Here is a 15,059-nt window from a genome sequence, read left to right on the forward strand (position 1 = left end):
GCAGGCACGCATGCCTCTTTAAGCCACGTGGTGGCGCTCAAGCAGAGAGAAATGAGGACATGGTTTTTCTAGCTCAGAAGGTCTGGTCACTAGCCACATTCTGACTTAGGTCTTTTGTTCTCGCTGTACAGCTCCTTGGTTCTGTTCTAATGAGACTCATGCTACCTGGCCTAAGTCGTGTTCCTGAGAGGAGCAGTGGGTGGAGGGTACGGCAGAAAGCAACCACAACCATAGCGGCAATGTGCCTGTGGAGGTTTCCTAGCTGGTAGCACCGAAAGGAGGCATGTTTTATGTTACTTCATTTAAGGCTAATTCTCTCAACAGAAAGACATGTTTATTATCCTTATAATATGGACACAAATTTACCAAGATTAATTTAATGGCCAATGTCCCACAATTAGTGGAGATAGCAGATCTGGACCCAGAGGTATTACTGTAGCATTAGCTCTTAGCTGCAGTATTATGATAGATAAAAAAAAAGTTAAGGTAACGATTTCTCTGCTCCCTCAGTTCTCCACAGGACAAGGTTTGGTGCACAAGAGGATTATTTACTGGAAAATGCTGTAGAAGAATGATGTCTCTAGGTGAACTTAACAAAAATGAAAAATGACATCTAACTATCTCTATTTGCTTCAATAAGACAAGGAGCTAGAGCAAACACTAGGAAAATAGCAGAGTATATCAGAAATGTTGGGAGCCACTGTTCTACCTGCTGCTTTGATATTTAAATCTCAGCGGAAAGACTGATTTTACCAGGCCTTCACTGGAGTCAGGGAAGAATTTCCAAGTCTATCTCCTTTTGTTTGTGACAGCAGGTGGGATAGCTTGTCAAAATCACACCTCTTCTTTCACCAACTTGTGAAATTAACCCATTGTGCTGAGCTGTTTTTACTCTAGCTTGAAAGCAGTCTGAAATAAAGCAAAGTGTCTAGACTCTGCTAGAGACTCTCGGAAAGGTCTCATGTGTTGTGTGTTAGTTTATTAATTTCAATCCTCACTCCTGACTCAAGAACCGTTTGACTCTGCTGGCAGGCTCTGGCAGATTGGCGCCTGGACATGGGACTTGAGATACTGGGGAATCAGTGAAGGACACCACAGATGTTGGCGAACTCGCATCATTAAGTAAAAAGGCCGCGGTGAGTATATCTGAGAATAAAAATGGGACAAGGCATTAGCCTAGTGTTTTTTGTATGGAACTTAATTAAAGATAGTCTGTATATGCGGCAGGAAACTGAGAAAGCTAAACTTTCAGGCTCAGAGAGAAGGAGGTTAGAAAGATGGCAGGTTTCAAGAGAAAATGATATTAAACCATAAGCTTCTCCAGAGGAGTTGTATTTCCCTCCTAGTGACAGTAATTTCTTGTCAGAAGAAGATTTTGAAGATGTCTTAGATCCTGATGAGGTTGCAGAGTTGGAGGAAGAACCAGATCAGTATTATTTTGAGAGATACCCTCTGATTCAGGCTATGCATGTTAAAAAGCGTAAGCCTGGGCAAAAAGAAATTAAAAAGCTGGAATGTGGCTTGGAGGAAATAAACAGAAAAATTGGAGAATTAACTACTAGGGAAAATGAGGCTCAATCCCCCACTCCAACTCATTGGAGTCATTGGTTGCAGGCTTGTACCCTCCTCCTGGGACTGCTACAGGTGCAATGGCCCAAAAGACAAGAGGACCTTTTCCTTTGTCCACTGTACAAGTAACTGTATCCCCTTTGCAAGCTTCTTTACAAGAAGCTAGGCAGAATGGAGAAGATATAACTGAGTTTTACGGTTTTCCAGTTCTAGAGCAACCTGATGGACAGGGTAATATGGCGAGAGTCCATGCTCCTATACCTTTTAAACAATTAAAAGAATTAAAATCTGCATGCTCTCAATATGGTCCTACAGAGCCTTTTACTCAAGCTCTGTTGGAGTCTTTGTCTACGGAGGACCTCTGCCCAGGGGACTGAAACAGTTAACAAGAGCATGCTTATCAGGAGGAGATCATTTTTTATGGAAGTCGGAATTTGCAGAACACTGTCAAGTTACAACTGAACAATCGAGCTCATGGAATTCCTATAACTTATGACATGCTTGCTGGAGAAGGAATCTGCAGGGAAATAGGAGAACAATTGGATTTTGATGTGGCCGTTTATGCTCAAGTAAATACTGCTGCCCAGAGGGCCTGGAATAAACTTCCACAAGCAGGTAGACAGGTGGAGGAATTGTCTAAGATCTGTCAGGGACCTGATGAGTTTTTTTCAAGATTTTGTGGCAAGATTAATACAAGCAGCAAACAGACTTATAAGCAATGAAAAGTCTGGATTATTACTAGTAAAACAATTGGCTTATGAGAATGCTAACAGTGCTTGCCAAGCAGCTTTGAGACCCTTTAAGAAGAATGGACATATTTCTGATTGTATTAGGTTATGTTCTGACATCGGGCCGTCTTATACGCAAGGAATAGCTATGGCTGCCATTCTACAAGGAAAAACTATTAAAGAGGCAGCTTCTCAGTAAGAAAGCTAATGGTGAATTCTGCTACAAAGCTTCAATGGTCATAAAAAAATAGATTCAACAAATTGTAAGCTGTTTTGTCTGTCTGATTTAAAGGTATATGTTTACCATGTTCAATATGTCTTAATTATAGATTATTGGTCATTTGCTACGTTTAAAATCTATAACAAAGTTAACTTACTTGAAACCTAGGGTTAAAAACCATTCCAAACAACAAATGAATGTTACTCATATCCCCAAATTTAAAAAACTAAAATGTTTTGCTACAATTGGTATTTCTTCCATTATAAAGACTAATAATGGTACTACAAATATTAGTCGAGCTTTTCAACATTTTAAAAATAATAAAACAGGTATGCCATATAATCCTTAAGGCTAAAAATTTATGGAGCCTGCCTATGGATCTCTTAAAAACCAATTGCAAAAAATAAAAAAGGGTGAGTCATATCCCCAAATATTAATCATGCTCTCTTTATTTTTAATTTTTCGAATATGGATATACAAGGTCGTTTTGCAGCTGATCGATTCTGGCATCTTAATACCAAAGATAATTATGCCCAAGTAAAATAGAAAGATCCGATTACTGGAATATGGCAAGGCCCCGACCCTGTATTAATATGGGGAAGAGGGTGAGTTTGTGTTTTTTCACAGGACGCAGAAGGAGCCAGGTGGATCCCAGAAAGGCTGGTGCGATTTGCAGGAGTTGTTCCCATTGCAGACAATCGTGAATCCTGTCCTGCCAGTGAACGGAAAGCTGCATTGGACTTAAGCTCCTGACCCACCTCTGTTTCACTCTGCTCCTGGGAGAAGATGTCATGCAGAGAAACCTCTTATACAATGGACTGTACTTAATTGTTCTGTTAATGAGGACAATTCTCAACAATATCAGAAAGAATGAAAAAGAGGACTGACTATGAAACTTTGGTTTGATTCTGGTTTTCAGCAGACCAAAACAAGCTTGTTTCAAAAACTCTTGGGTGGCCCTGTAACTGCCTATGTAAATTCTCCTTTTGCTTTGTTGTTTGGAAATGTTAATAAGATTCAAACTTTAATGTTTCTTGCCATCAGTGTAAACTAACAAACTGTATTTGTAAGCTTTCAAATGGTTCTGATTGTTTGACAGCCTTTTACCTGTGAATGTTTCTCAGACTTGGTATTTACACAAGGAGTCATTTGTTAAGTCACTTTTATGGAGTGTTGTTTTGGACTTGGTTTGTGATAGAAGATGCGCTCCTATCGGTGACAATTACAACCTTCCTGAAGGCCTTTTAGAATGTTAAAGCTGATCTGATCTCCATAAGATTAAACCCCAGTGTCTACCCTAGCAGAGGTTGGTAGTCAGAGATGGGTAATGTTTCTCTGCGATATATTCAACCCAAGACAGGGCATGAATGATGGAATTCATGTACCAATGACAGATATATCTTATTAGAGAGATGGCCTAAGACAGGCACAATCTTCTGCTCCATAACTTTTACGTTATAGTCAATTAAAAAAATAAAAATAAAAAAGGGAGACCTGTTGGGATCCTCTATTCTACCAGCTGCTATGATATTTAAATCTCAGTGGAAAGACTGATTTTACCAGGCCTTAACTGGAGTCAGGGAAGAATTTCCAAGTCCATCTCATTTTGTTTGTGACAGCAGGTGGGATAGCTTGTCAAAATCACAACTCTTGTTTTACCTCCTTGTGAATTTAACTCACTGTGCTGAGCTGCTTTTACTCTGGCTTAAAAGCAGTCTGAAATAAAGCAAGGTGTCTAGACTCTACTAGAGCCTCTCAGAAAGGTCCCATGTGTTGTGTGTTAGTTTATTAATTTCAATCCTCACTCCCAACTCAAGAACAGTTTGACTCTGCTGGTGGGCTCCAGCACAGAAAGATCTTTTAAAGCATGAAATTAAAGGGCACATTGCATTCAAGAATGGGTGACATAGAGATAAGCCTAGAGGAAAATGACCAGATAGTCCTACGTTTAGCCAAAATCTGAAAGGAATGAAGATCTGAAGCTTGGTAGTATATGCTTGTCTCAAGTTACCAAGCAGAAGCAACTCTGGTTAAAATTGGTCTGTGCTGGTGCAGCAATGTTCCGAAAGAGATTGGCAGCCTAGAGAATAAAAGTAGGTAGCCATATCAGAAGCTGCTGCCCAGGGTTCAAAAGTAAACACCAGCGAAAAATTGTGATTCTGCCCTCTGAGAAAGAGCAGCAAGGTCTTGACTGCGCAGATTTTGTCCTATATGCCTTGCTATACTGTTGCTGTTATGTCTCAGGATCATAGTACATACATATTCATATTTGGAGTGTTTCTGAAGCAAAAGCTATGACATTTGCTGCAATTCTCCAGCTGATATTATCAAGAGCCATTTTGTCACCCTATTCAGAGAGCAGGATGTTATCTGCCAAGAATTATAGAGGTTTATGATTTGGGTGGAGAAGAGCATAGAATATTTATGAAAATACAACACAACAGACCTCTGAAGGGAGATTGAGGTCTAGTTGTAGGATTGGGGAACAGAATATGAGCATATTTTCAGGGACATATTATTGCTTAAAAGAGGAAATTCTTAGGGATTCTAGTAAGGTCATTCACGATGGCCCCAGACAAAACCATCCATAACTCTGAGAAGTCTTTTCTTATCATTACTTTTTCCAAGACAGCACTTGGCTGGACTGGCACTGGCTAACTATGTGCCTCATGGAGGAAAATCAACTAAACATGGGCAAAGGAGGTCCTAAGAAGCTGAGACAGCAATGTCTTCATATGCATTCTTTGTGCAAACTTGCCAGGAAGAACACAAGAAGGTCAGTTTGCTTCTGTCAGATTCTCAGAGTTCTCCAAGAAGAGCTCAGAAAGATCAAAGACCAGACCTGTTAAAGAGACAGGGAAATTTGAAGACATGGCAAATGCTGACATGAAATCCTACATCCACCTCACCCCACCCCGAAAAAAAACCAGTGCAGCCAGGAGGGCTCCTTGGGCCTTCTTGTTCTGTTCCTAGTATCACCCGCAAATCAAAAGAGAGCACCTGGCTTACCTACTGGTCATGTTGCAAAAAAACAAAGAAAGACATGGAACAGCACTGCTGTGGATGACAAGAAGCCCTACAAAGAGAAGGCTGCCAAGGTGAAGGAGAAGTACCAAAGGATACTGCTGCCTGCAGAGCTAAAGGAAAACCCAGCGGGTGGCCATGGCTGAAAAGAGCAAGAAAAGGAAGGAAGAGAAGGAGGAAGAGGATGGGGAAGAGGAAGATGAGAACAATATGAAGAGGCAGAAGAGGAGCAAGAGGAGGGTGAATAAGTTGGTTCTAGCAAAATTTTTTCTTGTCTATAAAGCATTTATCCCCTGTACACACTCACTCCTTTGAAAGAAAAAATGAAATGCAAGGCTGTGTAAGATGTGTTTTTAAACTATACAGTGTTTTTTTTGTTTTTTGGTTTTTCTTGCCTAGTTAACCCATGTCTACTGAATGTTTCTTTGGATAGCCCTGTCCTGATGGTAGATTCAATGGCTAATCACGATGCCTGGCACTGTCTGGGGTTGCAAATTGGCATGGAAATTTAAAGCAGGTTGTTGATGCACAGCACAAATTAGTTATATACGGAGACAGTAGTTTGGGATTTTGCTTTGTTTTTCTTCAGTTATCTGTAGAGAGGCTTATCTGAAGATAAATGTTTTGTTAACTGGCTATCACTTTATAATTACAAAAAATAGGAGCTGTTTTGTTGACATTCTGAATGCTTTTAAGTAAATACAATTTTTTTACTTAAGCAAAAAGATTAGAAAGAACAAAGAAGAAAATGGCCACTTGCAAGAACAAAAGGGTTGTCTATTTTCTTTGTAGTACAATTAATATCAGAAGAGTAAAGGACAGAGGCTGGGGAGAAGGCTCAGTTCCTAATGTGCTTGCCGCAGAAACATGAGGCTCTGAGTTCGATCCTCAGAATCAACTTAAAATCCAAGCAAGATGATATGTTTTGTGATCTCAACTCTGGGGACTGGAGACTAGTGGATCCCTGGAGCTCATTGATCAGCTCCCCAATCCTCCCCTGATCCTGGAGACTAATCAGAGAGCTCCAGGCTTATCTTCAATGTCAAGAGATAGGGCACCCAAAGAAGGATGCCTGACCTTGACCTCTGGTACTCATGCACGGGTGTACACTCACCCCAACACACAAAGAAGAGAAAAATCATAAAACTATTACACTAGCCAACTGTACCAGGATGAATCATTTAAAAATTAGTACAAAGAAAAATCTTTGTTTGATTTTAATTAGTATGCAAAGTTCCATTATTATATTTTCATATACAATTTGTTGTGTTGATCTTCTTCTCTCAGTCTGATAACTCATCCCTGCACTCTCTGGTACCCTTCCCCCACTAGATATCCACTTTCAGCTTTCAGGGTGTTATTACCCCCCCTTTTGTATTTTGCATATCATGTGCCTGTCTGGTGCCCAAGAAGGTTAGAAGGGGCATCTGATTCCCTGGATCTGGAGTTATATATGCTTGTAAAATAACATGTGAGTGCTGGGAACCACACCCAGATCTACTGCAAGTACAAAGCATGCCCTGGGCCATCTCCCCAGCAACCCCATTTATCTGTATTTCCTTTATTTTATTTTTTTACTGATTTTTTTACCTTTTGGTTTTGGTGTTTTGTGTTTTTCAAGACAGGGTTTCTCTGTGTAGCTCTGACTGTCCTGAAACTAGCACTTTAGACGAAGCTGGTTTTGAACCTCAGAGATCCACCTGTCTCTGCCACCACCTGGCACCACACTGCCCAGATTAGAGTCAGACGAATGCTTTGCTTCCTTCAGCAAATCCTACTCGAGTGTGGGATTTGATACATAAGTTTGTTTTAGCAAGTACTTTGACATTAATGTGAATTACCATTCATTTTCTATTTTCTCTTTTATTGAAAATATTTTTTCTCTTGTAATATATCCTGATTACTGTTTCCCTTTCCTCTATTCATCCCAGATCCTCCTCATCTCTTGTTCCATCCAGATTTACTCCCTTTCTGTCTCTCCTTAGAAAACAAAGGGCTTCAAATAGATAATGATAAAGCAAAATATAATAAGATAAAGCAAAAACTAACACATCAAAATTAAACAAAACCAACAGAAGGAAAAGAGCCCAAGAGAAGGCACAAGAAACAGAGACCAACTCATTTGCACACTCAGGAATGCCATAAAAACACTGAAGTGAAAGCCATGATATAGAAGTAGAAGAGCTGGTACTGATCCAGGAGGGCCCTTGAAAGCTCCCTCAGTCTCTGTGAGGTCAAATGTCCTTTGATTATATCAATTTAGAGCGCCTTGTCCTTTTATGTCCTCTACCCCCTCTGGCTCTTTCACTTTTTCTGTCTTCTCTTCTGCAAGCCTCCCTAAGCCCTGAGGGAAAAGTGTTGATTAAGATATCCTTTTTAGGGATGAGTGTTCCAAGGGTCACTGCAATTGTTCTCATCTTCTGCAGGAGGAAGCTTCTCTGATGGTGGATGACCAAGGCACTGATCTGAAAGTATAGCAGAATATCCTTGTCATTTTACAGCTACTTTCTTAGAACAGTAGTACTTGGTTTTAACCTAACTCTCTGGGCTAGCTAGTCTCTGTTTCTTGGTCACCCAAGCAGTTGTGGGTATGGGTTCCATCTCCTGGAATGGGCCTTAAGTCAAATCAGATATTGGTCGGTTACTCCCAGAAGCCACCATTGCACAAGTATTATTTTCAGCAAGAAACCATTACTAACCGAAAGGTTTGTTGGGTTCGCATTTACATTTCTCTTTTGGTAGTGGTACGTTCCTGTGGAAAGCAAAAGGTTTTTCTCAAGCTGTGGATAGCTACTTGCTTGGCAAGCTTGGTTTTGTATAGATTATTCAGTGAAAAAATATGCTTTAGCCTTTACCTTGAGAGAGAAGTAAGCAGGAGCTTTTGCCAAGTTTCTTTAACTTGTCTGTGAGACCTTGAACCATGTCTGCCATACAGGAATGTGGTCTTTGAAAACAAACTTACCTGCTTCATGAACTGTGTCCTTGGACCAATGTGAACTGCTCTTGCTTTGTCTTTAAAAAGGAATTGGAAATAAACTTGGCACTTTCAGTACTGACTGATAGCCCTCTCAAAACTATGCTAATTTTTTTGTCTCTTTCTCTTAACCTGTAATTTCTCAATCCCCACTCTCTCCCGAATTACCTATGGCTGGTTCCCTCACTGCTATGTTGTGCAGACAATTCAACAGGCCTTCCCTTAGGGACCTTCAGGGTCCTGACAGTGTCCTATGTTATTACCTACATCCTATGATATCATCTGGGCCAGCTACACAGTGACCTGTTGGCCACTCCCCCCTCTCTCTTGCTCTTTTGCTCTTACCTTCTCTTGCTTCTCTCTCTTCTCTCTGTCAGGGTGCCCCAACCATCTCTCTCTCTCTCTGTCTCTCTGTCTCTGTCTCTGTCTCTGTCTCTCTCTCTCTCTCTGTCTTTTTTTGTGTGCATGGCATTTTTATCTAAATACTAACATTGGTGCTGAAACCTGTGAAGGGCCTTTCTATCAATGTTGAGACATGCTAGAACCCCTCTTCATATGCCCTCCCATAGCAACTCTTTCTCTGGCACCTTTATCTCCAGCTGTTTTCATGATCACTTAACTTGTCTGCCTGCCCCTGCCGCTGCCACAGGCATCTTTCCAGCTGAGAACTTTTTCTCTCCTACCCCATCATCTCCTCTGGTCTTTCAGCTTGCTTGTGCTGGACTTCACTATTAGGTAAGCCGGGCCTCGGAACCTATCCTCACAGCATAGAGGGTTTTAAAACTGCTCTCAAAGGGCTTTAAATTTTGCCACTGCCTGGGGCCCTAAGAATTAGGGTTTTAAATTTCCCACCTCTCTTAGGTGTGGAGCAGGGGTTTTGAAATGTGCCAACACCCACCCAGCCATGCCATCCATGGAAAGTTTAGAACTGCTGTCACACAGGGACCGCCATGCCATCAGCAAGGCCCCGGGTAATGCCACCCTGGTCTCACTATGCAGGGGGCCCTCACTGCACATGGCAAACCACCACGTTAGTTTTATTTTATTTTTTTAATTAATTTATTTTTTATATTAATCACAGGTTATTTACTTTGTATCCCAGCTGTAGCCCCCCTCACTCATTCCCTCCCAATCCCACCCTCTCTCCCTCATCTCCTCCCTGCCCCTTTCCAAGTCCACTAATAGGGGAAGACCTCCTCCCCTTCCTTCTGACCCCAGCTTAATCAAATCTCTTCAGGACTGGCTGCAGTGTCCTCTTCTGTGGCCTAGCAAGGCTGCTCCTCCCTTGGGGGGGGGGGGCTCAAAGAGCTCACCATTGTGTTCATGTCAGAAATAGTCCCTGTTCCCCTTATTAGAGAATCCATTTGGACACTGAGCTACCATGGGCTATATCCAAGCAGGGGTTCTAGGTTATATCCATACATGGTCCTTGGTTGGAGAAACAATCTCATGAAAGACCCCTGTGCCCTGATATATTTGGTCCTTGTAGCGCTCCTGTATTCTCCAGGTCTTACTAACTTCCCCTTCTTTCGTATGATTCCCTGCACTCTGCCAAAGGTTTGGTTATGAGTCTTAATATCTGCTTTGATACACTGCTAGGTAGAGTCTTTCAGAGGCCCTCTGTGGCAGGCTCCTGTCCTTTACTTGTTTTCTCCTGCATCCAATGTCCATCCCATTTGTCTTTCTAAGTGAGGATTGGTCATCTTACCCCGAGTCCTCTTTCTTGTTTATCTTCTTTAAGTGTATAGATTTCAGTATATTTATCCTATCTTATAGGTCTATATAAATGAACATATACCATGTGTGTCTTTCTGAGCTATATCCATTCCTCTGTTGAGGGACATCTGGGTTGTTTCCAGGTTCTGGCTACTACAAATAAAGCTGCTACAAAACATGGTTGCACTAATGCCCTTGTGTACTTGAGCTTCCTTTGAATATATGCCTAGGAGTGGTATGGCTGGATCTTGAGGAAGCGCTATTCCTAGTTGTCTGAGAAAGCGCCAGATTGATTTCCAGAGTGGTTGTACTAGTTTACATTCCTACCAGTAGTGGAGGAGGGTTCTCCTTTCTCCACAACCTCTGCAGCATGTGTTGTCTCTTGAGTTTTTGATCTTAGCCATTTAGATGGGTGTGAGGTGAAATCTCAGGGTTGTTTTGATTTGCATTTCCCTGATGACTAATGAAGTTGAACATTTCTTTAAGTGTTTCTCTGCCATTCGATATTCTTCTATAAAGAATTCTTTGTTTAGCTCTGTTCCCCATTATTTAATTAGATTACATGATTTGTTGTTGTTTAACTTCTTGAGTTCTTTATATATATTGGATATCAGTCCTCTGTCAGATATAGGGTTGGTGAAGATTCTTTCCCAATCTGTAGGCATTCGTTTTGTTTTGATGACAGTGTCCTTTGCTTTACAGAAGCTTTTCAGTTTCATGAGGTCCCATTTATTGACTGCTGCTCTTAGAGCCTGTGTTGTTGGTGTTCTGTTCAGGAAGTTGTCTCCTGTGCCCACTTTTTCTTCTAGGTGGTTTAGTGTGTCTGGTTTTATATTGAGATCTTTGGTCCACTTGGACTTTAGTTTTATACAGGGTGATAAATATGGATCTTTTGGTACATCTACACAATGAAATACTACTCAGCAATTAAAAACAAGGATATCAAGAAATTTTCAGGTAAATGGTGGGAACTGGAAAAGATCATACTGAGTGAGCTATCCCAGAAGCAGAAAGACTCAAATGGTATATACTCACTCATATAGACATATAATATAGGATAAACCTACTAAAATTTGTACATCTAAAGAAACTAATCAAGAGGGAAGACTCTTGCTAAAATGCTCAATCCCTATCTAGAAAGGCAAAGAGGATGGACATCAGAAGAAGGAGAAAAGAGGGAACAAGTAAGGAGCCTGACACAGAGGACCTCTAAAAGGCTCTGCCCTGCAGACTATCAAAGCAGGTGCTGAGACTTATGGCCAACCTTTGGGCAGAGTGTAGGGAATCTTAGGAAAGAAGTGGGAAACAGTAATATCTGGAGAGGACAGGAACTCCACAAGGAGAGCAACAGAACCAAAAAATCTGAGCACAGGGGTCTTTCCTAAGACTGATACTCCAACCAAGGATCATGCATAGAGATAACCTAGGACCCCTGCACAAATGTAGCCCATGGTAGTTCAGTGTCCAAGTGGGTACCATAGTTATAGGATCAGGGACTGCCTCTGACATGAACAGATTGGCCTGCTCTTTGATCACCTCCCCCTGAGGGGGAGCAGTCTTACTAGGCCACAGAAGAAGACAATGCAGCCACTGATAATGAGACCTAATAGATTAAGATCAGGAAGAATGAAAAGAAGTCCTCCCTTATCAGTGGACTTGGGGAGGGGCATGCAGACAGAGGGTGGAGGAAGGGAGGGATTAGGACGGGAGGAGGGAGGGAACCACAGGGGGAATACAAACTGAATAAAGTGAAATTAATAAAGAATTTTTAAAAATTAAAAAATGTTAAAATAAATAAATTCAAATGTAGTTTTTAAATTGCTTTATACTGTTCTACTATATTGTTTACTCTAAATCTCATACTCAGGGGTTACTATGTACAAGTTTCTACCAATACTCTAAATTAAGGTCTATTAATTTTAGAGTAATTTATTTATTTATTTCTGTTAAAACTTGGTCATTTTGCTATATCTTCACTATTAAGTTTAAAATAGGCTTGATCTTATTTTCTAACTATGATAACATTATTAATCTAGACTTTTATAAGCTATGGACTTTTAATATACTAAATCATACAGGAAACTGTTATGCTCTTAATTTGGTGGGCTATGTTTATGACTTTTAATGCCCCAACTTAACAGGGACACAACTTAAAGTCCCAATATTTGATGGTTAATGAATGCAAGTTAATAGTCAGTCATCTCATAGATGATCAAGTCCTCTAATATGTCCAAAAATATGTGTAGTCGTACAGATGCAAACATGGTTTCACTGCCATCTTTAATTAACAGCTGAGAATGGACCATGAGTCACAGGAGTTGGCCATACAGGAGTTGGCAAAATTAATGAGAGGAGCCTTCCAGACAGGCTCATCTACAGCAAAAGCTATGCTCCAGAACTTGGCTGTTTCCCAAAAACAAAACAAGAGGACTGCAATGCCCCATCCCACCAGGGTATAGCCAAAAGTCAACTCTCCCAAGTTACTGTTTCAAATGCAGCCAAAGGTGATGATGGTCAGGAAGCTGCCTCAAGAAGCCATGGCTGCCTGCTGGCTGGCTGGCCTCTGGAAATCAAAATGCTCCCATGCAGGCTTGTACTCTGTGCCCAACCATGGAACCTCAACCAGCACAAGAGCCACAGACACTTCCAGTCTTTGAGCTCCTTGGCCTGGTGGAGGACAAATGGCTCCTACATTCAGTGACTTCCACCACCCTCACCCAGCTCAGGGTAACATTGCAGGTCTGTTTTGGCCTTACAGTCAGGCCCCACAGACATACTGCCATCTTCTGTGTTGGGAGACTTCAGATGCCTTCTCAGTTCTCCTCATATGCAGGAGACCAGGCTTTAAGCCTCACTTAGCGTTGCTATTCTCAGGTTTAGACAGTCTAGTTTGTTATCAGACTCAAAAAGCAGGCCTCAGATGTAACCTTTTACCATCTCTTTAACTAAAGAACAATAATGTTCATAGCAGTTTCACATATGTCTCATGGTAAATAACTAGATACAAAGGCCTAAGGTTGGTAAACGTAAGTTAAACATTTTTGAGGGTCTAAGAAAGTATTTTAAGGTTGGTTAATGCTAGTTATGAATGGAGGGTTTAAGAAAGCTTGAGAAGTTTAAGAAAGTTTGACGCTCCAAGAAAGTGTTTTAACGTTGGTAAATGCAAACTTAAAAATTGGTTAAGCCTCTTTTCCATAATGTATAATCATACTAAAAGTTAAGGCCAAGTGAGATTTTTGCCCCTTCTACTTCAAGAAAGGCTTCTGTCTTCCCAGATCTCTCCTTAGAGAGTGTTTATGCTGTTAACACAAAGGTGTGTGTCTCCTGCCTTTTCTACAATGCATATTTCAATGCCTATTACAATGGTGATGCTAACATGTCTAAAGTTTTATCTCCTTTATAAAACTTCAAAGGAGTCTTGTAAGCTGCAGAAAATCCACCCGAATCCAGCTCTCAGGTCAATTGGGCTCCAGATAAGTACCGCACCATTGTCTATCTCAAAAGGTGGGATTCCACCCCCCTTTCCCTGATTTTGAGACTCCTCTTTCCTGGCTACCCAATCGCCACATCCATACATCCAACCCCAGCAGACTGATGAGTTCCCTTCCATGGTTGGCATAAATGTTCCCCTTTTTCTGAGAGACTGAATGGTATCTCTCTGTCTCACTGGGGAACACAGGTACCCTCACTTCTCACCGACCCTCACATAGATGCCTTCCCTTGGGTGAATAATCTTGTTCTTTTTACCAACACGGTCTCTCAGCTTTTCTTTTCCTCTTGTGGTTGGACATGCCCTTAAGAAATCTTAGTACTAGATGAGCCGTGTCTCCCATGAGTCTTCCCTGTGGCTTCTGGCACTGCTCATGATGACCTGCTTTGCAGCTTGTGCCCCTGTACCTCTGATTCTCCAGTACCTTGTGGGGACGCCCCAAAGATGGACAGTAAGGACTTGTCTCTGTTCCACCATGGAAATCGTGTCTTCCACCATACCTCCAGGCTCTCCTCTGGGCTGCCTTCTAAATAATTTTACACCCCTACATCTAGTGCCCACTTTGATGGCCTCTAGACTTACATGCTTCTGCAAGCAAACTTGGCCTCAATTTCCTTAGATGACAGATCCAAAGCAAAAATCTTTTCAATTACTGTCAGTGATCAGGTAAATGGAGGTTCCCTCGGGTAAATGGAGGTTCCTATGTTCATGTCTCTTCTTCTGTCTCTTTTTGCTTTCCCAAAAGTTTCAAACATACACCTAAAAGTAATGTACGCCTAAAGAAATTTTCTCTGTATTGTACTTACCTTTGTCTTCTGCCTATATATATATATATATATATATATATATATATATATATATATACATTCCAGTATCCTGATGGACCCAGGTGTTTCCTATATCCATGACAGCTCCAAAGCAACTACAACAGGTGTTCTAGTTTTGCCTCACAGACTATGTCAAGCTGGACCTGCATGTTCACTCCCAGCCACCGGTGTTCTCACAGACCCTGACAGCATCAAAATAGCCTACTCTTCCTGAGCTTAACCACCATTTCAGCCTTTTGATCTCCCTATTGCTGCCCTAGTGTCAGCAGGGAGTAGCTAAAGATGATTGATTTCTTCCCCTGTGATCCACTTATTCTCAACAAAAGGCTAAAATGGTGTGCTTCAGGCCCAAGACCAACAGCTCCAGGTTCTCCCAGCACTCCTCAGTCCCTATCTGCTGCTGAGCATAGCTGGAAACTCCACTCACTTTTCAGGATAAGGACTTCCTCTCTTCCTCACCATATAATCTGGATATTTTGGAGCACTTTTTTCCTCTCTCTCTCTCTCTCTC

General features: G+C 41.4%; 1 pseudogene; it reads left to right on the plus strand.

Annotated features, from left to right (window-relative positions):
* Positions 1–5,207: 5,207 nt before the first annotated feature.
* LOC110543968 (high mobility group protein B1-like) lies at positions 5,208–5,789 on the plus strand (annotated as a pseudogene).
* The last annotated feature ends 9,270 nt before the right edge of the window (positions 5,790–15,059 follow it).

Source organism: Meriones unguiculatus, chromosome X, assembly GCF_030254825.1.
Source record: "Meriones unguiculatus strain TT.TT164.6M chromosome X, Bangor_MerUng_6.1, whole genome shotgun sequence".
NCBI classification, from domain to species: Eukaryota; Metazoa; Chordata; class Mammalia; order Rodentia; family Muridae; genus Meriones; species Meriones unguiculatus.